General features: G+C 35.2%; 1 long non-coding RNA gene and 1 pseudogene across 2 annotated transcripts in view; one reads left to right on the plus strand and one right to left on the minus strand.

Moving 5' to 3' along the window:
* LOC111558377 overlaps positions 1-25,778 on the minus strand; it is a 540,126-nt gene that overhangs the window by 212,108 nt on the left and 302,240 nt on the right. The window lies entirely within an intron of this gene.
* LOC101090668 lies at positions 9,928-10,814 on the plus strand (annotated as a pseudogene).

Below are 25,778 nucleotides of genomic sequence, written 5' to 3' on the forward strand. Positions count from 1 at the left end.
GCCCTATGCAGGGCTCGAATTTACAAACCCTGAGATCATGACCTGAACTGAAGTTGGTCCCTCAACTGACTGAGCCACCCAGATCCCCATGAATCCACTTTCCTAATCATTATATATTTATTCAGCCTTTCTATTTCTTTTAATAAATTCTAGTAACTACTAGCTTTTGATAAAATCATTCAATTTGCAAATGTATTTAACCATCAACATTCCAAATCCATTGGTTAATAGTTCTTTTCTTTTTTTAATTTTTAAAAGATCTTTTTCTACATTTCTTGTGCATTTTCTTGCCAATTTCAGAGAGAATTTTGTATTTATCTTCTGAAATAATCACCCTTAAACTATATTGAGTCTTTTAATTTATTTTCCATATATTGTTTTTGAACTTTATATTTTCCCGTTCCTACTCCCTTTAGATTTGTTGTTTATCCTTTTCTTATATCCTATGTCTGAGTCCAGCCCATTATTTCCGATCATTTCCATTTAAATATATGCATTTAAAAATATTTACTCTAATTTATGTTTTAGCACCACCTAACACATTTTTGGGTGATTTTATTATTTATTTTCAAGAATTGTCTAATATGTCTATTATATTTTGTAATATTATTATGCAGTGTTTCAAATGTAAGTCTTTTGTTGCAGAGATGGGCAGCAGAAATTTTTGTTTCAACTCATAGCCTTATTTACAGGTCTTTTTTTGTTTCTAGCCTCTAGGGATTTTTTCTTATGTTTCTGCAAACTTACTTTTGCATGTAAAATGTTCCTTGTTATACTGTGCACAATATTACTTGCTGTTTTAGAGTAGGAGGTTTTTAAAAGCCTTTCTAGTTCATAAAATTACTGGAAATTATAGTATTCCATTCATTTTTATCCCATTTCCGCTGTTTTTTCTGTTTGTTTTACCCCATGATTCTAATAGAAAAACTTCATTACAAATTCTACGTCCACTTGATACATTTTTGGATTCATCTTAATGAAATGTACAGCTTAATTTGTCACAATTGATTATTGTTTCCTTCTTGAAATATTTTTCTTTTGTTAGTTTTCAGATCAACATATTATCTTGACTTCATTCCTTCCTCTTTGCTTGCTTAAGATTTTCCTTAACAGCATCCTTCCTCTCCATTATAATCTGAATCTTGCAATTCCATAGAACTTTTATCTAAACCCTCTTTTATACTTGGTATCTAAAGCTCTATTCCTAGAAGAACTTACATCTCACTGGATTTAATTATCAAAATTATAACTAAAATCATCCAAATGATAAATCTGTATATCCAACTGCCATCAGAAAATTTTATTCATGTATCCCATTTGCATCTCAACTCTATCTTGTTTAAGGTCAAATGTTTATAAACACCAAACTATTTCCCTTCTAGTTTTTCCCATCCCAGTAAAGGTCAATACCAAAAATGTAGGCAAAGAGTACTTTTGCTTTTAGTGATCATGGATTAGCTTAATGTGAATGCACTCCCACTAAGAACACCTAGAAAAAATAGACACAGTTGGGAACTAAAACCTACATGAAAGTGTCAAAATTCTAGTAAGGTATCAAGGAATTCTAATACCTAGAATTTAAAGAAAAAGGGAAGCAAAATATTTAGGCTTACTCTCTCCCTTGAGGCTGAACAGAGCTTTAGCCATTCACAAGGGATGGGTAGTTCCAAGGTCAGCAAAAAAGAGGATTATTGATAAATAACTTGGGTTTTCAGTTTTAACTACCACAGGCTATAGCACAGGCATAAGAGGAAACTATAAAAAAAAAAAACAGGTCTTACAAAAACTCAAACTTATTTTCAAGCAGGCCCAATATCTGTGATTAATTAATTCAACAAATTAATAACAAGCTGGAGAATATAATGAAATAGTTGGAGTATAATTGATGTTCTCAAATGGATATTTAAGAACCCAAAATGACATCTAAAAGTTAGGACTCAATGGATAGATTTAACAGTTGATGAGATATAGTTGAAGAAGGAAAAAATCAACTGTAAAATAGCACAGCAGAAAATATCCAGATTAAAACATACAGAGAAAGCTAATTTGAAAATGAAACAAAAATAACATAAAATATTTATGGAACATAGTGAAAAGATCTAACATATTATGATTGATTCCAAAAATAACAGAAACAGTATTTTCAAAACGGGGTCTCCTGGATGGCTCGGTTGACCATCTGACTCTTGATTTCAAGTCAGGTCATGATTCCAGGGTCATGAGGTCAAGCCCTGCAGCAGGCTCTAGGTTGAGCATGCAGCCTGCTTGGGATTCTATCTCCCTTGCTCTCTACCCCTCCCCATGCTTTCTCTTTCTCTCTCTCTAAAATTAAAAAAAAAAAAAGTATTTGCAAAAAGACATAAAGCTGTAATTTTAAGAAGTTCAATGAAATGAATCTGTGATGAATACAAAAATAAACAAAAAACAACAAACAAACAAACAAAAAATAACAGGTAGTCAAGTCGTAACCGAAAACCAAAAAGATAAAGAACAGACAAGGGAAGGGGAACATATTTCTTTAAAGGAAAGAGATTTAAGATTTACAACTGGCTTCTCAAGAGAAAGACTAAGAGCCACAAAACAAGTGGAATTATATCTTTAAAGTACCAAAACAAAACAACTACTGGCTTAGAATTATAAAATGAAGGTAGGTAACAAAAAATTTTCTGATAAACCAAATAGAAAGACTGTCACCAAAAGAATTTTGCTGACGGATGTAATAAAGGGCATTCTTGAGGCATAAGGAAGCACAAATATCTAGGAAAAAATGAAAAGCAATGGAAGAGGAAATATATGAACAAACATAAATATAAATTGATAGTTATAAATAATAATAGCATCTTAATGATTTAAAATTTAAGACAAAATTCACAGCAACAATTGTATACAATGTTCTGTGAATGTCAATTAAGACAATTTTTATTTTAATGTATTTTATAATTTTCATGTATTTCAATTTTCATGTTTTTAATAAACGTTGCCCTTTTTTTTCCTGTCAGTTACTGAGAGAATTATGATCAATCTCCCAATTTCTAAATTTGTTTCTCCTGTTGTTTTTGTCCGGTTGTTTTGATTAATGTACTTTCAAATTATATGTTTAGGTTTATAGAAATTTAGCATTTTAGTTTTTCTGTTATTTGACATTAATATATTTGGGAGTGATTTCTTTGTTTCTGGTAATACATTTTATAGGTGTGTTTTACATGCCATTAGTATAGCTAAACAATATGTGCACACCTCATACTTGCCATTTTTATCCTACTACTTTCAAGCTTTCTTATGCATATTTTTAAATATTTCTTATTAACAATTAAGAATATATTACTAAATAGTGTTTTAAGTTGTAGACCTGGGGTCAACAGACTACTTCCCACCCCTTATTTTGTAAACTCAATTTTCTGTAACACAACCCTGTTCATTCAGTCACATATGGTCTATGGCTACTTTCATGCTTCAACAGCAAAGTTGAGTAGCTGTAATAGAAACTATATGGCCAACAAAATCCAAACATTTATACCAGGTTCTTTACAGAAAATGTTTGTCCATCTTGATCGAGGTTAACAGATTTTAAGCACATTTTCTTTAAGTTGTATTTTTTTTTTATTTTTGAGAGAGAGAGAGAGAGAGAAAGAGAGAGAGAGAGAGAGAGAGAGAGAGAGAGAGAGAGAGAGAGTGAGTGCAGGGGAGGAGCAGAGAGAGAAGGGGACAGAGAATCCAAGCAGGCTCTGTGCTGACAGCAGTGAGCCGGATCCAGGGCTCAAATTCAGGAACCGCAAGATGGTGACCTGAGTCAAAGTCAGGCGCTCAACCCACTGAGCCATCAGGTGAACTTAAGAGATTTTTAAATGAATATATTAGCCTCATATTGGGGCACCTGGGTGGTTCAGTCGGTTAAGTGTTAACTTCGGCTCAGTTCATGATCTCATGTTTCCTGGGTTCAAGCCCTGCCTCAGGCTCTGTGCTGACCGCTCAGAGCCTGGAGCCAGCTTTGGATTCTGTGTCTCCCTATCTCTCTACCCCTTACCTATTCGCGTTCTGTCTCTCTCTCTCTCAAAAATAAATAAACATTATTTTTTTAATAAATAAATGGATATATTAGTACATATACATTTAATACATTATGTTTTAGCTAAGTCTACTATTTTACTACGTGTTTAATAATGTGTTTCTTGGGGCGCCTGGGTGGCTCCGTCGGTTAAGCGTCCGACTTTGGCTCAGGTCATGATCTCACAGTCTGTGAGTTCAAGCCCTGTGTCGAGCTCTGAGCTGAGCACTCAGAGCCTGGAGCCTGCTTCCCATTCTGTGTCTCCCTCTTTCTCTGTCCCTCCCCCACTCATGCTCTGTCTCTCTTCCTCTCTCAAAAATAAATAAACGTAAAAAAATAAAAAAATAAATAATGTGTTTCTCTCTCTCAACATTTTTTAACTAATATTTCACTATTCCATTTTTCTTTCAATTAGCTTGTTAATTGTATACTAACTTGATATTCTTTTTGTGGCTACATGAATTACAAAAGTCACACTTTTATGTAAGAACATAACGTATGCTTTTACTTAAGAAAAGTTCGTGATTTTAAAACTCCCTCTAAAATGTAAGGCATGTAGAATAGTATAACTCCATTTATATGCTGTGTAAATTTTATCCTGTTTGCCAGTATTTTAATTTTATATATATTTTAAACTCATAAGCCATCATCCTAGTGTAATATAAAGAGAGCCAGTTGACTCTAGTACACACAGTAAGTTATTTTCAGGTCAAGGACATCAGGCTTAGGGAACTCAGATCTTTTTGAAGCCTACCTAATCCTTGCTTTAGAGGGAGATATTACCTGTTCCTACCAGACAGTAACCTCCCAAAGGCAGACAATATGTCTATTTGCCAAAGCTGTTCACTGTACGAAGAACTTGTAAAGGTTGTCTGGAATAAAAGTTCATCAGAGCCTCACTCATCAGACATACAGAAATAAATGTGGTCCACAGAGAATTTTCTAACTAATCACCTGTCAGCGTTACCTTGATAACAAAATCTGGCAGAGATATTAAAAGACAAAGAGGAATGATGTCAGCAAGACAAAAGTTAAGAGCTCTCCTACTCATATCCTCCCCTCAGCAACAATGATTCGGCAGCAATCCACAGATAACGTGCCTTTATGGGTACTCAGGGATCCAGGTAGGAACCCGTGACACCCCTGTGAAGTCCAAAATCACCAAGGCAGGCCTGGGCCCAGGCCTGTCCAGCTTCTGTGGTCCTCCGATCCTGGAAGAGTCGTGCACGCTTGTGCCTCAAGTGATAGGCCCACAGACTTTGGGGTCAGCTGTGAACCTGAAATGGCCAGTGATGGGTCTCCAGACCCTTTTAGGTGCAGTGTGGGAGCCCCTGGAGGCAAGCTCACTGAACCCTGTCTGATTGTAGATGTTACATTATTAACATTTCCATAGGATTTACACCTATATGAGTGAACAAGTTTGGCAAATTAACTTTCCTCAAATTTTTCTTCTTTTTCTTTTTCCCCCAGAACTAGTAAGTATAGCTGACAAACTTACATATATTTAAGGCATATAAAATGTTCAATTAGTATACACAGACATTTTGAAATCATCACCACAACAGAGCTAACTAACATATCCATCACTTCATATTAGTTATTTTTTTTTCTTTTTTGGTGTGGTAAGAACACTTAGGATTTACTCTTGCTTAATATACCATCTTTTCTCTACTGAGTGCTCAGTTCAGTAGAGGTTTTGTTCCCTTTAATAGTCTGTGATACATGTAAGTAGCACTGCTTAACACTGTCAGTGATTAATTATCTTTTTTTTTATGAGAGAGGGAGAGAGAGAGAGAGAGAGAGAGAGAGAGAGAGAGAGAGAGAGAGATTGAGAGAGAATCCCACAGCCCTGGTATCACAACCTGAATGGAAATCAAGAATCAGATGCTCACCTGACTGAGCCACCCTGGTGCTCCTGAAATGTTAGTTTCTGACTTTACTTGAGTACAAACGACCAAGCCTTTAGGCTCCCTAAACATATATTGGTACAGTACTTTTATGATAATATTAGAGAACATTTTCACTGGGATAAGCACCAGGAACCTGACTCTTATAAAAGAAGAGAAATTTTAAATTCTTCTCTATGGGAAGAGTTATCTCTCCTTTGAGGCATAACATGAAAATTAATTCCTTATAACAGGATATCATAATCTCTCCTATTTAATTTATTAACCAGGAACTTCTGTTCAAATAGCAGTATTAGGGACGAACGAAGCATGGGATGATGCATGACTAACTGCCACATTTTCCCTGGGGTTATTTGAAAATGGAGCAGGAATAATAGATTCCTATAAAAGTAAAACTAAATATAAAATAACTAACATAATTATATATTTTAAAACTTATTTTTGATATCCTGAAATATCTAAGTCCAAGAATCTCTCCTTTACTTAGAAAGTAGTAGTAGACCGATATGAGGAAACAGGGATAACTACCATATACAGTTACTCCTGCTTTTCGAAAGTTCACATCACGTTACTTCACTTTGAAGCCCTACTGTCAGCACCTATTTTCACCTACCAAAAGAAATCCAAAGAGCATTTTTGCCTTTATGAAAAAATACAAAAAGCAAAAGCAGTGTTCAGCATTTGTTTTGCAGCTAGCCCTTAGAGAGGGAGCACGTTCTGCCAACAGAGAGACTGGCCCCAGCCAGCAAGTTCCCCAGGAACCACAATCAGCATCTCAGCAACTAGCAGTCAGAGCTTTGAACTCTGTGAGCATCTGTGCTTTATCTCGATTTTTTTCTGTGCATCCATTAGCAAGATGTGTCCTAAAAGCCAAAGAAGGAGTTTATTTTGGGGGTCTGGGAATGCTCGAAATGTGTCCATTAATGGAAATTGCTTCCATGCTTTATAGCATTTAGGCTTATAAAAAGTTTCATAGGAATGCTCTACTTTTGGATAGTGGGAGAAACCTGTATTTGTATGATGAATATGTGTATTGGAGTGTTTCTCAAAAGGAACTTTCTGTTTATTTTTACTGTGCGTGGGGTGGGGGAGGAGGGAGAGAGAATACTAGATTTTATTCTTAAAAACTTCTCAAGTAAATGTGGAGATCACCAAATGGTCGATTTCTCTTGGAAATTCAGTTGCTTTTCTATATGTTAAAGACTGAAAACTTCTGCAATAAAGGCAAGTGTTTAACTTTGTTTTACACAAGATTCTTCAAATGCCTTTCAGAAGGGGCTCTCATGGAATCAGAGAGCAGAAAATAGCACTTCTTAGTCTCTTGTGATGTTGGCTGCTTCCTCAGTATCTGTTCTCTTTTCCCTCCGTAAGAGGATCTCAACAGGGAGAGCAAGTTCCTGACAACAACAGAGTCACTTCACTAGCTTTGGACGTTTAGATTTCCGGAGGTTTCTGTTACAGACAGCTGAAACTTATTCCAATACAGCAGGCCTTCTGAACTCAAACTAAACGTAAGTCTACTGATCCAGGGATTTTTACTATAGGAATTTGAGTGTAGTGCATTTATTCTCAATGTGAGCTGCATGTCACGTCAGGAAGATCTTAAAAAATACATTCTCACATCTAGGTCCAAAGGGATCTGCAAAGGGGCCCTGGCATTGGTACTTTTTAAAATCTTTCTAGGGGATTCTAATAACACAGCCATGTTGAGAATGGCTGTCAAGTACTTTATTTTTTTTAATGTTTGTTTGTTTGTTTGTTTATTGAGAGAGAGAGCTGGAGAAGGGTAGAGAGAGAGAGGAGAGAATCTCAAGCAGGTTTCACACTCAGCACGGAGCCCAACGCAGGGCTTGATCCCACAATCTTGGGATCATGAGCTGAACCAAAATCAAGAGTCCTATGCTTAACCAACTGAGCCACCCAGGCACCCCTCAAGCATTTCATTTTTAACTTAGCTAAAAAACTCTCCATAAATCTGCTTTTTCTTGCTTTTTCATTCCTATTCTTGTTACAAGGTTAAGAGTTTCATTATACTGTAAGTTGAAGTTCCAAAAACAAGAAGACTGATTCACAAGGATTGTTAACTCTATCCTTGTTTACAGATATTTTGAGCCCTTGTTTTTCAAAACCTTTTTTGTGTGTTTTCACACTATGTCACGTCCTAACATGCTGGCCAACAAGTGAGCTCTTATTTTGCATAAGGAAGCTATGTATAGTTCAATCATCCCTGGCCTTTGGAAAGAGAGTCACAAGATACACACACACACACACACACACACACACACACACACACAAACCCAAAATGAACAAACAACTACTTAAGTCATATTCAAACAATACCTTAGACAATGTATTACAAATTATCTCTTCAATAAACCACAGCTGAGGCAGTTTTTCTTAATATTATACATTATACACCTTGTTAGTTGTAAATACGCACACATTTTTCATCCAAAACATGTATTTTCCAATATTCCCTACTAATATTACCTAGCAACCACAAATACAACAACCCAATAATTAAATCTCTATCCAGAGAGTAATCCAATGCTATTTCAAAATAATCATCCAGAGGTGTATCCTATGGCCAAATTTATCTTTCTCTGATTAGCCTCAGAATTCACAAACTCCAGTTTTCCATGTGTCTTCTAGTTTTATTCCCAGCCCAGTCTAGATATTATCATTTAGCAGTCTTCAGTCTAGAGAAGATGATCACTACCAACGTAACCTATGTAAAACCAGTGGTACAAACAGAACACTGGCAGTGCCATCTTTTGGTAAAGATCAAAATTTCAGAAATACTGCCAGGCAGCATTGCAGCCACTTAATATGATGACCCTGGCTGGCGCTTTACCACACACTTGCACAGTGGAGTATGTGATAAGACTAGTGAATCTTATGAACCTTATGCGTTACTCTACTGATAGGCTACTTTTTGTTTCCTTTTTGTATGTGAGTCTCTAGGTTATAAATATGATTGCCAACCTGATGAGGGCTAACACCCACCATGCTGCGTTTTTAGCTGGTAAGAACTCCTAGGAAGAGCACTCTGAGGTCAATCTTGAATTATTTTGCCCTGCTTTCTAGGGTGCACAGTTGTAGTTGTCATTTTTTATCTCCGTGACCACACTCCTGCGTAATAAGAGAATATATAGGATTTTTAAGTTGTTCCACTAATGCCTGTGGTAAGTAATTCAACTTCCACCCCATGTTGAGTATAGAAATTGTATTTTTCACCTTATAGTAATGCCATAATCAAGTTCAAATTTTCTGTTTTTGGATAAATTCTATTTCCCAAGCAACCATACTAAAGGCATAGACTCTTTTAAATATGTGCTATTGCTAAACATATACTCTTCCACAGCTACTTCAAGAGTGAGGTAGGGTATGGGCAGGTAAAGTAAGAAAGCATGCATTAGTCAAATAAGAGAACAAATTACCCAGGGCTTTGTGGAGAGCAGACCTAAATTCATTACAATTCAAGGAACCATTAAGCAAGATTCCATGATTACTCACTTAAGCTCTCCATCAGTAACAAGAATCCAATCTCCTCCATTTGGCTCCTTCTTCCCGAGTCATATGCTTTTCTTTCATCCATTAACTGAAGCATTCACTCCATATTCTCAATTTTCTCAGAGATAGATCCTTTTTTGTATTATTTTCAGTGCTTTATCTAACCATTTTCATTTTCATCAAAAGACTCTTGATTTGAACACCAATGAAATAGCCCAATCTTTGCCATAGCTTTAGAACTCTTGCTGAGAATAATTAAAAATGTAGGGCTTGCCTGAGACTCGATGTCTTTCCCTCCCTTTCTGCCCCTACCCTGCTCACACGCTGTCTCTGTCTCTCTCAAAAGAAATAATAATTAAAATTAAAAAATTAAAAATAAAATGTAGAGGCAGACCAGCTTCTCGAAGGCTCTCAGTGAGTGGCGGCCCATAGGCACCCGCACGCACCCGCCCCGCCCCCAAGATGCCCAAGAGGAAGGCCAGCTCCACCTAAGGGGCGGCGAAGGAGGAGCCCAAGAGGAGGTCGGCGAGGTTGTCAGCTAAACCTGCTTCTGCAAAAGTGGAAGCGAAGCCACAAAAGGCGGCGGGAAAGGGGAAATCTTCAGACAAAAAAGTGCAAACAAAGGGGAAAAGGGGAGCAAAGGGAAAACAGGCTGAAGTGGCTAACAAAGAAACAAAAGAAGACTTAACTGCAGAAAACGGAGAAACAAAAAACGAGGAGAGTCCACCCTCTGATGAAGCAGGAGAGAAAGAAGCCAAGTCTGTTTAGTATCATATCCCATGTCTTACCAGTGGTCCCTGTCTCCCTTCTTGTACAATCCAGAGGAATATTTTTATCAACTATTTTATAAATGCAAGTTTTTTAGTAGCTCTACAAAACATTTTTAAGAAGGAGGGAATCCCATCTCATCCCATTTTTTAAGGGTAAATGCTTTTTTTTTAAGAGGTGAAATCTTTTGCTGGTTGTTTATTTTTTGGTACAACCAGAAAATAGTGGGATATTGAATATGTGAGGCTTTGATCGTCTTGGGTGTCAGCTTAACATTCCATAGATGGGGTAGTTTTTATATCCTATAATACCAAGCATACTAAATGGCAATTTGGAGTCAGTTGTGCATTTAATATGTCTTGAACATTTTAAATTACTTCTATTCCCATGTTGTTTTTGGTAGAATTCTTTGCTAAAGAAAACCACTCCTTGATCTTGGCTGTCTCCCTGTCAGAATTTTGTGCATTCTGTAACATCTTGGTCGTGGTAGTCCAGTTTCCTAGTAACTTTGCTAATGTGCTGTGCGAGATTGAAAATTTGAGTATGTAGCGTATATGACATTAAATTGTGAATTAATGGGACTTAACAGTGTAACAGCGTATCAACATTTGAAGATACCGGTACTTGATATACCGTTAAGGGAAATTTGCCTCCAAATTTTAAGCTGGAAGGTCACTGGAATAACTTTGAGAAAAGAACCACAACTACATGGTTTTTGTAGGTTTTCGGTACGTACGTTAAGAATTATGTACAAATTGAATTGTCTGTACTGATCCTCAGAACAACAAATAAAAACTCAATTATGAAAAAAAAATAAAAAATAAAAATAAAGTGTATTTTAAAAATAAATTTCCACTTTCTAAAACTTTGCTGGCATAATACTGAAGTGTATATGTTGATTTTATACCACTAATCTTGCTCAAGTTCTTATTAACTGTAATAATGTATCTATGGATACTTTCTCCTTTATTTCTTTTCAAACTTTATAATATTTACTTGTTTAACTGTATTGAATCGATTGTCCAAAACACCTTGGAACTGAATTGATGATAGAGGACATAATTGTCTTATTCCGCATCTCAAGGGGATGCACGCTTTCGAATATTCACCACTAAGTCTGATGCTTGCATGGCACCTTTTACATGTTCTTTACAAGATTGGGAAAGTTTAACATATCAACTTTATATATTAACATAACATTAACATATATATGTGTTAATGCTTACACGTGATCAATTAAATTGATCTAATTTTAAACCAACCTTGGATTCACAGGATAAATTTCCATTTTAGACATAATGTGTTATTTTGTTATACATTAGTGGACTTATTTTTTAAAATATGGTTAGGCCCTGCCAGGAGTTATTACGAGGTTAGATAACATTAGTTGCAGCCATTGACCTCTGTTTCTTGGTATCTTAACAATGATATTATTTGGAGGTTGCACTTAGCCCAAAGGATACTTCCCATTCACCCTTTCAAGTAGGAGTGGCCATATGACTATACTTTCTAGTCAATGAGACATAAACAAACACCTTGTCTGGAAGTCCAAAGATGCTGAAAGGAAGTTGCCTTGGGGGTGGGGGGCTGTCTTTCCTTTCTCATTTCTGCTGTCCATGAGAGATGATGTGAATGAATTCCAGAAACTGTTATGGATCATGATATGGCCTTAAAAATTAAAGCCATGCACATGAAAACAGAAAGATACAGAATATATGGATCCCTTCATAAATAAGAGGTAACATATTAGACTCTTAATGCCTACCTTCAGACTGTGTGTATATGTAAGCTCTACTCTAGGACATTTCAAAACTGTAATTAAATCAATAAAACTAGCAGTCTAATTCAATGCTTTATGGATATAATCGTTAATACAAAACAGGTGTCTTGTCTGTATGAAGCACAGAGTGTGGGATAACATTCTCTGAAGATGAGCAAGAATTTAAATTGTTGCAAATGCAGAGAAACTGCAAAACATTTAACTTCATAAACCGAAACTTGGTCACTTTTTAGATTTTTTTCAGTATTTCTGGTTATATCAGTAAGGAAAAAGTATTTCACATAACACTGACATTTACTACCCCTCAAAAGGAGAATCAGAGCATTCTGCAGCTAAGAGTAAGGACATTATGCTATGGTTAAATTTCACTTATTACAAATGGCTTATTTCCCATTCATTCCTGTGCAACCGTTTTAAATTAATAAAAAGAAAGTCGTTTTACAGTGAAAACAGTAAGAGCAGAGACAGTAATTATACAGGGCCCAAAACACTGAAGTTTGAGAACTAGTCTCTAGAGGAATTACACTGGCTTTTCATAAAAAAATATACAGACTAGTGCAGAAAATGTAAGAATTATTTTCTTAAATTTTTTTAACATTTATTCATTATTGAGAGACAGAGAGACACAGACACGAGCAGGGGAGGGGCCAAGAGATGGAGAGACACAGAATCTGAAGCAAGCTCCAGGCTCTGAGCTGTCAGCACAGAGCCTGATGCGGGGCTCGAGCTCACAAACCGCGAGATCATGACCTGAGCCGAAGTTGGAGGCTCAACCGACTGAGCCACCCAGGTGCCCCAAGAATTATTTTTTAATGTTTATTTACTTTGAGAGAGACTGTGTGAGCAGAGAAGGGGCAGAGAGAGGGAGGGAGAGAATCACAAGCAGGCTCCACACTCAGCACAGAGCCCAATGTGGGGCTTGATCCCTGACCACAAGATTACCACCTGAACCCATCAAGAGTCAGAAGCTCAACCCACTAAGTCACCTAAGAGTCCCTTAAGATTTAATTTTAATTTTAATTATAATAAATAGTATATCATTTTAACAAAGGTAATAATTTTATTGGAAAGCAGCCAAGGAAGATACTTGGAAGATATTTTCTAACTTGGCTCCCTAAATGGATGGTATAGATGTTCATGTCATAGGAATATGGATGGAGGAAGCTTGACATGGCTGTGAAGATTAAATAATTTGGGTTTTTTTGAAATGCTTTTGAGATTAATTATGTGAAAACCTCCTCCAAAGAAGACTTCCCTTTGATCTATTATATATAACACATTATATAGATTTGGTGGGAGGGAGGAGTACTTTCTACATTAAAACACGAAGGAAGAGCAAAGACACATTTTTCACCTCTCTTTCTGTTCCAATAGGGCAGTGGCCTCTCCTTTGCACTGATATCAGCCCATCAGCCCTGGTAGTGAGATGAGACAGGAGTTTCCTGAGCAATGACAGTAGCACTGGCCTGATTTTATGCCCAAATGAAGCAATCAAAGAAACCAAGGCAGCACAAAGGGGAAAAGCCTGCCAGATGTGAGGCTAATGGGGCAATGGCTGGGAGTCTGTGGAGATGGAATAAGCTTGTTAAGCAGAGCTAAAACCCACGAAAAGCAAAGTTCTAGAAGTTCTAAAGCAAAAGCTATCTTTGTAAACTTTAGCTCTCATCAGGAGAAAGTATGCGATCAAACTGCTCATATATCATGTATATAGAGGTATTCATTTAAGTGGGTTGAGTTATTAATAATAAAACATAAAAGAGGACTTTGGCATGTTTTAACAATCCACTTGAATTTTACCTGCTATTTTTAGCTGTAGAATATATGTGCCTTTATTTTCCACTCTAAAGTTTTCTTTTGTTCCTTTATCATCATTATCTTAAACCTACTGGAAAATTAGAACCTCTAATGGGAAAAATTAAAATATCCAGTAATATCATTATATTTATATTTCATTACATTTAAATTAAAAATGCAAACATATGTTGCTTTAACTTCCTTCAGTTTTCACTTTAGTTCTTTTATAAAATATTTCCTCTTATAGTTAGATCATAATTTAAAATGTATATTCCATCAGTTATAGCTGGCTTTTTTGTATTCTTCACAAGATATGCCACATAGAAGTCTTAATTTATCAAATACTTTGAAATTTCATGTTCTATTTTTCTATTTAGAGTATAAACAAATTGGTAAGCAAATGTGTAATTGCTTTCTTTTTTGTGTCATGCTAAATGATTGTTAGTAAGTATGGGTAAGAATCAGCCTAAATGGATACTAATAGCTCTCATAATTAGGGCATCTACTCCCTTCACAATGAAAATCTAGGTACACTGTTTATTCCTGTACTTTTCCCCCTTCAAATATACTTGATTAACTTACTTAATTCAATATTTATTGCCAGGATCAATGCTAGTGAATATACAGTGGTAAATAAAATAAACTTGTTTTGCTCGTTCTCCTGGTGTATATAAAAATAGTAATTATGCAGTAAAATATGTATAAAAGAACATGTATTTTCCAATCTCCAAAGAAATGGAAAGCCTTAAGTTAGTATCATACGTTTTAAATGATCTTCTATAAAATGGTGGGAAAATTCTCCTGAACCAATAAAAACAAAATCATGAAATGTAAGCAACTGCTGTTCCATAAACCTCTGGGAATAGCACAAAACTCCGAGTGATTTCACAGTTTGAATACACATACCTTTATTAAGAGCATATGTTCTTCTGTCTTGAATGTAATTAAAAATTGGATATCACTTTTTATATCTTATAAAAGTTTTCACATAGGACCAAGATATTAAACACATACATAGCTTTGATATTATCTATTCAATGGAATGTATAACAGAAAGAAATTAATATTTTTTGGTAAATTCCCTAAAACCATAAATTTTATTAAAATCTGTTATATGTGTGCATGTGAACACACACACATATAAATTCAACGATTTATTTTTTGAAATATCTATTTCCCCCCCACTTCAGCCCTCACACCTTTTTTACATATTCTTTTTGAGTTTCCTTTTGTGTCTCCCTCTGAGCCATCTTTTCTTGACTGTCCTACATAATGTAGTAAGCGGTGGGGTGGGGGGGTGGTACTGGAATATTTCTGTCTCGTACGGACATTTATGTTTTATACTTTCAGTTTTATCTGCATCTGTAGATCTATCCATATCTAAGAAAAAGCAGCATAAGGTGTTGGTTTAGAACAAGTTTATGGAGCCACACAGACAATGATTAAATAACAATTCTACCACTAATTAGCTGTTTGCCTCTGGGCAGGGAACATAATTTCCCTGAACCTCAGTTTCTCATATTTAAAATAAAGATAACAGGGACACCTGGGTGGCTCAGTCAGTTAAGCGTCTGACTCTTGATCTCAGCTCAGGTCATGATCTCATGGTTTGTGGGTTCAGCCCTGCATTGGGCTCTGTGCAGACAGTGCGGAGCTGCTTGGGATTCTGTCTCCCTTTCTCTCTGTCCCTCCTCTGCTTGCTCTTTTTTCTCTCTCAAAATAAATAAAAGAAACTTAAAAATATAAAACAAAAGCATGTATGCCACAAAGTTGTATGTATATTAAATGTTGAAAAATATATGTGTATGAATATATGTGTGCATGTCTATAATTCTGTGTGCTAAATGCTCAAAAGGTGCCTAGCAAAAGTAATCACTTATGTAAACATTATCTACCCCATTAATATATCTTTCCAGCTCTCCAAATATATTATATACAACTGTAATATACAAACTATTCATTCTAATTTCCTTTCGGTGGAATTCTAGCAAGTCGGGGGCATGATATATGACCATGACATATCTTCACTTCTCTGAGTGGGGTTTGCATCAAACTGCAGACATTGTCTGAGGAGGTAGCATTGAACCTTTATTTAATGGCAGCCTCATTACATACAAAAGTATGTTAAGGCAAATATGAACACAAAATATACCTTCAACAGATACAATCACTGTTCCTTCTGAAATAACTCTGACTTCCCACTCCCACTTTATAAAAAATATATATAGCAACTTTCTGAGCATGTATTTCCATCTTTTGGACTACAAAAGTTCTCATTTAATACAAATGATTAATGCCTTTCTTAGGGCCTGCCTACCTATGAAAAATGAAAAGGCACATTGAGATGAAGAGTATTAGATTATAAAGACTAATGTATTAATCATTAACAAGTTAGTTAATGCTTTCCCACTCATAATACCCATGTGCGTTAATGAGAAATAAAAGAATACATAACAAGAAAACACCCTGTTCTTTGGCTGGATTTTATATTGACAATTGTGCACACATGACATTGTTCTTCCCTGTCCTGCTTTAACCTCATTTTCCAACTCCGGGTATAATCTTTGTATTAACTTGGAAAATTCTTGATTGAACCATTTTAGCTGCCTGGCTTCTGGGAATCTTTCCCATCACTGAGTTCATGTGCCCTGGCTTAGCTCTGCCGGGTGCCTTGGAAGGTCATCCGTTGAGTTCAGGACACCCCGATTTGTCTTTGGCTTACCTGTAGATAGAAGAGTGTCTGCTGTGTGCCTCTCTTCCTTACTGCCCCTACACCCCAAGCATCTGCCTCTCTGCTCAGGCACCTGCCAGTTCTTGAGGCAAGCCACTGCAACCTCCTTACTCTTTCACTCTGGAGTCACTCACGCTCCTTATCTACTTGGCTCCTCTCTGCTACATTCCAGCAGCTATATCAATTATCTGAACTGGGACAGCCTGCATCCTGCTAGCTGCATTGAAGTCTTGAGCAAGCTCAATGGTGCAGCATAAAGTAAACCAAAAGCGGGTGAGCACATATAAAGTGAAATTCTATTTATGGCAATACAGTAAACATGGAGGGTTAAAACAACCCACTTTAATTTAAAGCAAGATAAAAGTCACTGGGCTCCTGGGCTCCTCTGAACTGGCATATTCTTCACTTTATGTATCTGCTGCTATCACAAATTTTAATGATGTAAAGGAGAGCACTGTAAGGTTTCACTTACTCCAACCACATCTATCTTTGATCTTCTCCTTTGCACTGCTTGCTTGTTGGCTCAGTAATAAAATAAAGTGTAAGCAAACTCAGTTGAGTCTGAGTAACCCTTCTCATAAATCTTCAAATCTGGAGAAACCTTGGGGGGTCTGCTTTAATTCATATGCTTCTCCCCATGAGCTTGCTGAGGTTTGGCCTCCCCTCCAGGAACTTTATGACTGAGAAGAGATGAACACATTTATAGCCATAGAATAATAAGCTGATATTATTCCAGGTAAATGGAACATTTAATTTGTTTGGTCTCTAGAGTTTAGATAACTTACTTATATTTTTTCTCACAATAGCTAGGAGGTGAGGGGAGAATCATTTTTAAAAAGGAAATCTCAGAGAAGTTATAATTTGGCTGAAATTATCTGCCAAATAAAGAATAACAGACCACCATCTTATATTGATTCTGGATCTAATGAAGTTGTGTTTGACATGGGTTTGAAACAGAATTTGTATTGAGTCCACTACTTGCCAACCTGAGGACATTGGGAACACTGTTTTATGTCTCTGAGTTTTGGTTTCCTCATCTGAGACTGTGGCTAACAACAACTAGCCAACAGCATGTTTTGGAGATTAAATGAGATAATTTATTTGTAAATATCCTCACTTACTACCGATCACATAATAAATGTGAAATGAATGTCATGTTCTTTCTTGGAAACATAAGTAATTCTAGTGGTCTTTAGCTTAGTGGACTTTGTATCTAGCAGGTGAAGATGTGAATTTTCGATACTGATATCTGCATCTACCTTATTCACCTTTGTACTTCTTGGCATGAGGTCAAGCCTTTTTGAGACACCAAATACATGTGTGTTGAATAAGGAAATAAATAAATGATCTGGTGATGAGATAGACAGTCTATGTATTGGAGTCACATAAGACAGAGAGGAAGATTTTTATAGAGGTAATTTCAAAGAGGATGCCTTGTAGCAAAGTTGAAGAAAAATCAAAAAGTACATAATTAGCTAACATAGTCTTCGCTTTTCCAGTGAACATTTCTGTAAACCTTGAGGCACTACTTGAGAGTAAATATATTTTTTTATTTCCAAAAGTTAGTTAGAATGTATATCAGAATATTTATAAAATATGCACCAATCTGATACTGTGCTTTTTAACATCCCTTCTTCTTTTAACCTCCCTCTTCATTTATATTAATCATTCATTGAAACAAGTTTACATGCTCTGCTGTGTAAATATAAATTATTGAAAAGAATTGGGAATCATAATGTAATGTTCTTTCTCTCTCTCTCTTTCAGAAGCTGTTCTAAGTAACTAATTTACATCTCTGAAACACCTCCCAAAACTTACACTTTGGAAAATATGTAAAATCAATATTCAGTAGATAAGTTTGGCACCCAAAAACTTATTAACGTCTTAAACGTTACATTTAATCAAACGTATTAAATGTCATTTATAACTTGGCCATATATAATAAAAACACAATGTGCATTAATAATAGCATATATTTTCTACAAAATACGTCTGTGAAATCATTGTGGTATGATAAATCATCTCAGTTACTGATTTAACTTCTCTGATTTGGATATATAAGAATCACAAAGCTAAAATCAGTCTCTCTTGTCAACCTCTACATCATTTAACGAATGCAAACTAAATGATCACCAAACCTTATTACAAACAGCTTGAATGATGTTTTAAATAACCATGGAGGTATTAAGTATAATTATTATACCTGCCTTTAAGAATATACATTTCACATGTTAACTTCAGAAATTTAATAGAGACACTGAAAATTAGATTGTAGGTAACAATACTGGATGGATGATGCCGTGTATTTTAAAAATGAGCAACAGCATTTTTATATCAAATAGTTATTTTTCCCGTTTGTCAAGCCATTGCTTTGTGCCATTGTTTTCTCTTTTTTTTTATCCAATGTGCCGTATTGAAGCTGACATTTTGCAACTGGCAGACACATAGGGCAGTTTTTTAAAATGCTATTTTTAATTTTGACATAATCAGGAAAAATTTATTTGGCACTTTTACTTTCTGTTCTATAGCACATTAGTCAGTTTGGTGAAATGTACCTCAGAGTGTCAATTAGAAACTGAAGAGAAACAAGTCTTCAAAGGAATCCAGACTGTTTTCCCCTCCATATTTGAGCTTATCTCTCCCAGTACAGGTTCTCATTATGGGCTTTCTCTCTTTTTTGGTGTGTGTGCAACTTCAATTCAAATTTTTGTGTTTCTTTGGTGCACCCAAGTTTAATAAAACATGAATCTGTCACACACATGTTTAAGTTCATCGTGTGTTAATTTTAAAGTGCCTTTTTAATTATTGGGAAGTTCATTATTGTTGATTCTAATATTTTCTATTTGTAAGTCCGGTGTTTATTTTGTGTTATAGGTAATAAAACATTTTCAAGAAATAAACATAAAAGCATAATCCTAAAAACAATAAATGACTCTACTTTCAATTGTTTCTCTTATGTTCTAATGAATAAATTATAGCTTATTCCCTAGTATATTTCTTAGAGAAATGCAGAGTTACAAATACATATCTGAATTTTTGATGTGCATGGATTTCAATTATATCAAGCATATCGTAAATTGAATTGGGACATTAGTTAAGTTTGGTTTTGTTTTTTATTTATTATTATAAGTGCATATCATAACTATCTGCTTAGCATTTCCATGTCATTTATAGACAGAATAATGGGGCTTGTGACAAGCATCTACCTCACAAATGATCAGATGGTATTAGCCAAGGGAACTTCCTTCTCAGTCTTATGTAATGTGCAAATACTCGACACACACACACACCCACGCACACACACAAACACACGCACACAGATATAAATCCATCAAGTCCCTTCCTCTTAGCTCTCTATCAGAACTGTCATTTGGATCACTTCAAAAAGAAATAATCATCTGCTATAATTGATGACAGTCACAGAATATACTTTTAATGACCACCAAAATTCTGAATGCAAATGTAATCTGTTGTCCAAATGACTCAAGTTTTAATAGAATGGATATTCCAAGAATAGAAAATTGTTATTACCTTTACCTAAAATATAAAATTTCAGATTTATGTATATTTTCCAATTATTATACAACTATTAAACATTGAATAGTTTCATGCAGTAAATTTTACTTTTCTTGAAAATGTGTTCTAGAAAATCATTTCCTATCCACATCTGATAATGACTTCTCTCTCTATGCTCTTTTCAAGTAGAAAATATATATTATTCTGGATTGAACCTAGGCAAGAATAGAACAATTTTTAGGTTGAATGCACAGCAAGACAGTTTTCAAAAATATGCAAAATCACTGACACCATGCAATACGGAATAACCTTTCTAGCATCAGGGATGCTGGATGTTCAGTGTTATGTTTACTTCAAAATGATCTACCTTTGGTTGATATTAACAATCCTACTTATCCAAGTATGCCTTGATGTAAGGAAAGAGGATACACCTAAAAGCAGTCACCAGGGAACTTCATGATAGTAAAGATAAATGCAAAGTTTTCATATATTTAATTTTTTTCTTTTGTCATTTTCAAAATAATGTGACATTTCCATTTCCAGCAATATTTGACATGACATATACTGAAAAAGAAAGAAACTTATACTACATAATGCATAAGAATGTTGGATAAAACACATAAGAATTGATACAGAAACAATCAAAACTTGCAAAATATACTACGACTTAAAAAAAAGTTAGCCTGAAATGTAAGACAAATGCTTAAATTCAAACTCATTTAAGTAGCACACTGAGTCCCATGTTTCTAGAATACTACAGGAAAACTGGTCTATCAACACTTCAGCATCATGCATTCCACTTAGTGTTCAAGCAGTTCCCTAGGATGCAAACTGATCCACCCTGCCAAGACCATTCAGTGACTGACTCTAGTTCATCAAATTCTTGAAGTACTCTTCTCCAAATGCCTTTCTTATGAAACACTCCCCAGTTCTCTTGGTATATATTTTCTATTGCTTCACTAAAGAAACTTAACTTTGTGGCAACTGGCTGGTGGGCTTCTAAATAATTGAAAGTTCTACAAGATTTGGCCATGATTCTCTCTACCATAAACTCAGTAATAGGTTTTATGTTTGCAAATCTCAGCTTAGCCAAGACCAATTTATTCATCACATGTTCTATGCTGAGTCAAAGCCTTGGATATGCCATTGTGACTTTTAGTGTTGAATTTATTTACTTTATCTTAGGAATAAAGATCCCCATGGCTTTTTGGTGGGATGATCATAATTATACTTATTTTCCTAGCTGAATATCTGTATGAACACTGCTTTGCTACTAACCATTCTATCTGTCTACTTTACTGGCTACATCACTATATATCTATCAGACTACATTCATAAGTCAAAAAACAGACAAAGAGCCAATATATCAGTCTGAATTCATCTGAAGGAATACCAATTTAAGAAGTTCCCCTGAGATTGGTATCATTTGCATAAACTATCTGAGGAACCTTTTTAAAACCTTACAAAAATGTTTCTATTCTTTATTGTATAAGAGAATTTTGCTTTGAAAGAGAGCTAGTTCCCATATATTCTACTCTCTGGGAGTATGCTGATTCTTGTACCAAGGCATTCTCAAGTGATGTTCCATTTTTGGCTACCAGTCAATTCCTTACAGATTCACTGGCTGATAAACTTGCACTTCCTCTTGGCTGGATAATGTACTCATTCTTGTATTTATCTTTCTATATGGAATAATTTCAAGCACAATTATAAATTTCAGTTACCATTATGGAAAAATGTTAACATAGGAAAGATTTTTCATAAATTCTCCCAGAAAGTAATTACTAATATTTTAAATGTTTTAATTACTCTAGGGTAAATTTTTTCATTGAAACATCAACCTGTAAAGAATGTCTTAATTGTGATTTAAGCTAATGACCTTATAATAAAATTATTGGAAAGAAGGAGATTAGAATACTTGGGATGTACAAGCAAGATTTAAATGTCTGTAAATACTTGACCTATCAATAGAGATACTTACAAATTGAGTGGAAAAAAAAGGTCCATCTCTAAGAAAATTACAGTGAGTTAATAATATTTGTTTGCAAACAACTCTCTTTCTCCCTAATTATAGCTCAATAATATTTTTTGTCTATGCCTAAAGTTTTTTCTCATGTTTAAACTTTCTAGATCTCTAGTAAATTAACACTTTTCACATATATTGTTTAATACTACAAATATATATAACTATGTCAACTAAATATAATTATCACAATGGATTTTTTCAAATGTCTAATCTTATAAATCTCTTTAAATGTTATAAAGTGAAAATCAATGTTAATTTGAATTGTTATCTCAACATCCTTAAAGTCCTCAAACTAATACTACATTGAATTAACTGAGAAATAATTTTCAATTCCAGACAAAAATAATTACAATATCCCTGTTTGTATTTAATACATTATAAAATAACCATAAATTAATAGGTAAAAAGATGGGTAAGTGCATTTGCATTATGTAAATATGTGTGCTCATTCTGAAGGAACGTAAAAGGCAGAAGCAGATGTATGCAAGGGTCATCAGTGTGATTTTGTTTGTAAAGAAACAAAAGAGAATAATTTTGTCCTAAAACAAAAAGTGTTCACCTGTTCCAAAATAAAAGATTCTAAAACAGAAAGTTGGAAGCATGGTATAAGCATACTGCATGATGAAAAATAAACTACTTGTGTAAGATTATGATACCTACAAAAATAAGATGGAAAGAATCTATTAAATTGTTTGGAAATTTGGACAAAGTTGGTAAAATATAATGAATATATTCATAAGGACAAAAAAAGGCTTGTGAATCATTTCCCATAAAATGTTTTATAAATAATACATATGGAACATAAAGTTGTAATTTTATATATCTTTATTCTAAAATAGAAGTTAATCTGTAACCCAAACCATTGGAGCAGGAAATCTTCTGTGCTGGAGCCATGGACTGCTACAGGCTTTTGTGTTCCTTTACACTTCTGTTCTCTATTTTACCGACAATTTTTTTATTATTTTTTTTAATGCTGATTTATTTTTGACAGAGAGAGAGAGACAGAGCATGAGCGGGGAGGGACAGAGAGAGAGGGAGACACAGAATCCGAAACAGGCTCCAGGATCTGAGCTGTCAGCACAGAGCCCGAAGCGGGGCTCGAACTCACAGACCGCGAGATCATGTGCAACGCTCAACTGAGGGAGCCACCCAGGCGCCCCTGGGCAATTTGTATCTTTGCTGAGTTGGGGGGGTGACTTTGTATTTATTTTTCTCTTAATGTTTATTTATTTTTGAGGGAGAGAGTGACAGAGCGCAAGCAGGGGGTGGGGGGTGCAGAGAGAACTGGAGACACAGAATCCTAAGCAGGCTCCAGGGACTGGGCTGTCAGCACAGAGCCCAACAGGGACTCAACCTCACAGAGCGCAAGATCAATACCCGATCCAAAGTCGAACGCTTAACTGACTGAGTCACCCAGGTGCCCCTGAGGTTTGATCTTTTTAATGATGGTTCTTAACATTTGGTTCTTTCCAACATGTTGATCTTTAACACCAGATATAAGATGAATTCTAGAGAAATTGGCATTATTAGGCAATTTGTAACAAAACTAAAAGGACAATGCTACTTGCTTATGTAAGGCAGATCCAAATAGATGATGGAGCAGGTTTTCACAGTCTAGATCCTATGTCTAGGATTATGGCTTGGAAGTACCTTCCAAACTTTAATGAGAATACTTTCTTTAGTGTTTGTGCCACAACGATCTTCAAAGTCATATATAGTGCTATATAATTTCTGTCATGCCAGATGATTCAAAAAACAATCATCAAACAAAAGGAATAAGCAGGACTTATATTTATAAATGCAAAAACAACTAACATTAAAAGAACAATACTTGTTCCTGACCTATCACACAGCTGTACAACAGCCAAATACTAATAAACCTCAAAGATGGGTCAATTTTTCAGCATATTTAAAAAAATTAATGTTTATTTATTTCTGAGAGAGAAACAGACAGACAGTATGTGTGTGGGGGGGGAGGGGGGTAGGGGGTGGGACAGAGAGAGAGGGAGACACAGAATCCAAAGCAGGCTCCAGGCTCCGAGCTGTCAGCACAGAGCCCGATGTGGGGCTCCAACTCACAAATGGTGAGATCATGACCTGAGCCGAAGTCAGATGCTTAACCGAATGAGCCACCCACGTGCCCCTATTTTTCAGCATATTACTAGAGAATGGCCATAAATTGAGAACTGAGAGTTAAAACTTAAAAAAAAAAGCAAAAATGTAACATAGAACTTGCAAAACCATCACATGGTTTCAGCCATAAAGAGTAAATGGTACCAGACATATCCGACCTCCATAGACACCTAAAACATGGGACGAGCAATTGTTTCAGACACTGGATAAGGGGCATCACTGGACTGTGATCTCTAACAGAAGAGAATCAAGTAAGTTCTGATATCATCAGAGCATTCTGCATGAGGAGACTCTACCGAACACAGTACCTTCTGTGGGATGGCAAACACAAGAACATCACAGTAATTTCGCCAACTTAAGGACACGTATATCAGAGTTTAGGAAAGTGGAGGAGGCTGAAACTTTAATGACAGAGTACCAAAGAAAAGGAAGAAACTCAGAGACCAAATTTTCAAATTTTCAAAACATGCATAAAGGCTCCTTTTGCCTTAGGATAAATACTAAGAAAAGGGCAAGAATCCATAAACCCAGTCAAAGAAAATCTACCAGGGAATGTAAAACCACAGGAAAGCTATAGGTGGAAGAATATTCAATGCTCACATAACGCTAGAGCAAATCACCTAGAGAAAAGAGATATTTTTAAACACAAGAGACAATTTTGTAGAAATCCCAGAGAAGTTACACCCTTAAAATAGGACTAATGCAGCCTTAGAGCAAAGGTAACTGCAGATCAGCCCTAAAGAACTTTGAAGAGTCCAGCTTATTTGTAAGTTCATTAAGTATGTGATAAACAACAACAACAAAATCCCCCACAAAAGAACCAAAAATAAATCCACACATATGATTTAAATTTATATACATATATATGTGTATATATACATATATATACACACACATATATTTAGAAAATATATATTATATAAAACATTCAACAATGTAAATCACATGGTCCTACAATTGACACAATTACTGGACATGTGAAGAAGTCTATATGACTGAAAATCAAGAGAAATTTAATTAATAAAATAGGCAGTGGAATGGCAAATATTATGGAATCAACAGACAAGCACTCTAAGAGGACTATTATGAATATATATTAATCGATAAAAATGAAAACATGAAAATATTGAGAACAGATATTATAAAAAATCAATTTGAGCTTCTAGAGCTGAAAAATATAATAACTGAAATGATATATTTACCAGTTAGGCTGAAGGGAAATCAGATACTAAAGAAGAAAAAGTTTGTGAAATTTAAGACAGGACAAAAAAACTGACAATAGAGGGAAAAAATTAGCTAAGAAAATAAATAGTTTCATTTATGTGAGGAAAAACATCAAGTTGTCTAAAACGTATAATTACAATAGAATAACAAGAGTACCCAGCAGAAGAGAAAATTGTTGGACAATTAAAGAATCCATACTTCTCAATTTCATAAAATTATAAATTAACATTTCCACAAAGCTCAATGAAACCCAAGGAGAATAAATACAAAGAAAAGTATATCAAAACATAAAATAATAAAATTACTATAAACCCCCCTAAAAAGAGGCATATTACTTGGAA

Source organism: Felis catus, chromosome F1, assembly GCF_018350175.1.
Source record: "Felis catus isolate Fca126 chromosome F1, F.catus_Fca126_mat1.0, whole genome shotgun sequence".
Classification (NCBI taxonomy): Eukaryota; Metazoa; Chordata; class Mammalia; order Carnivora; family Felidae; genus Felis; species Felis catus.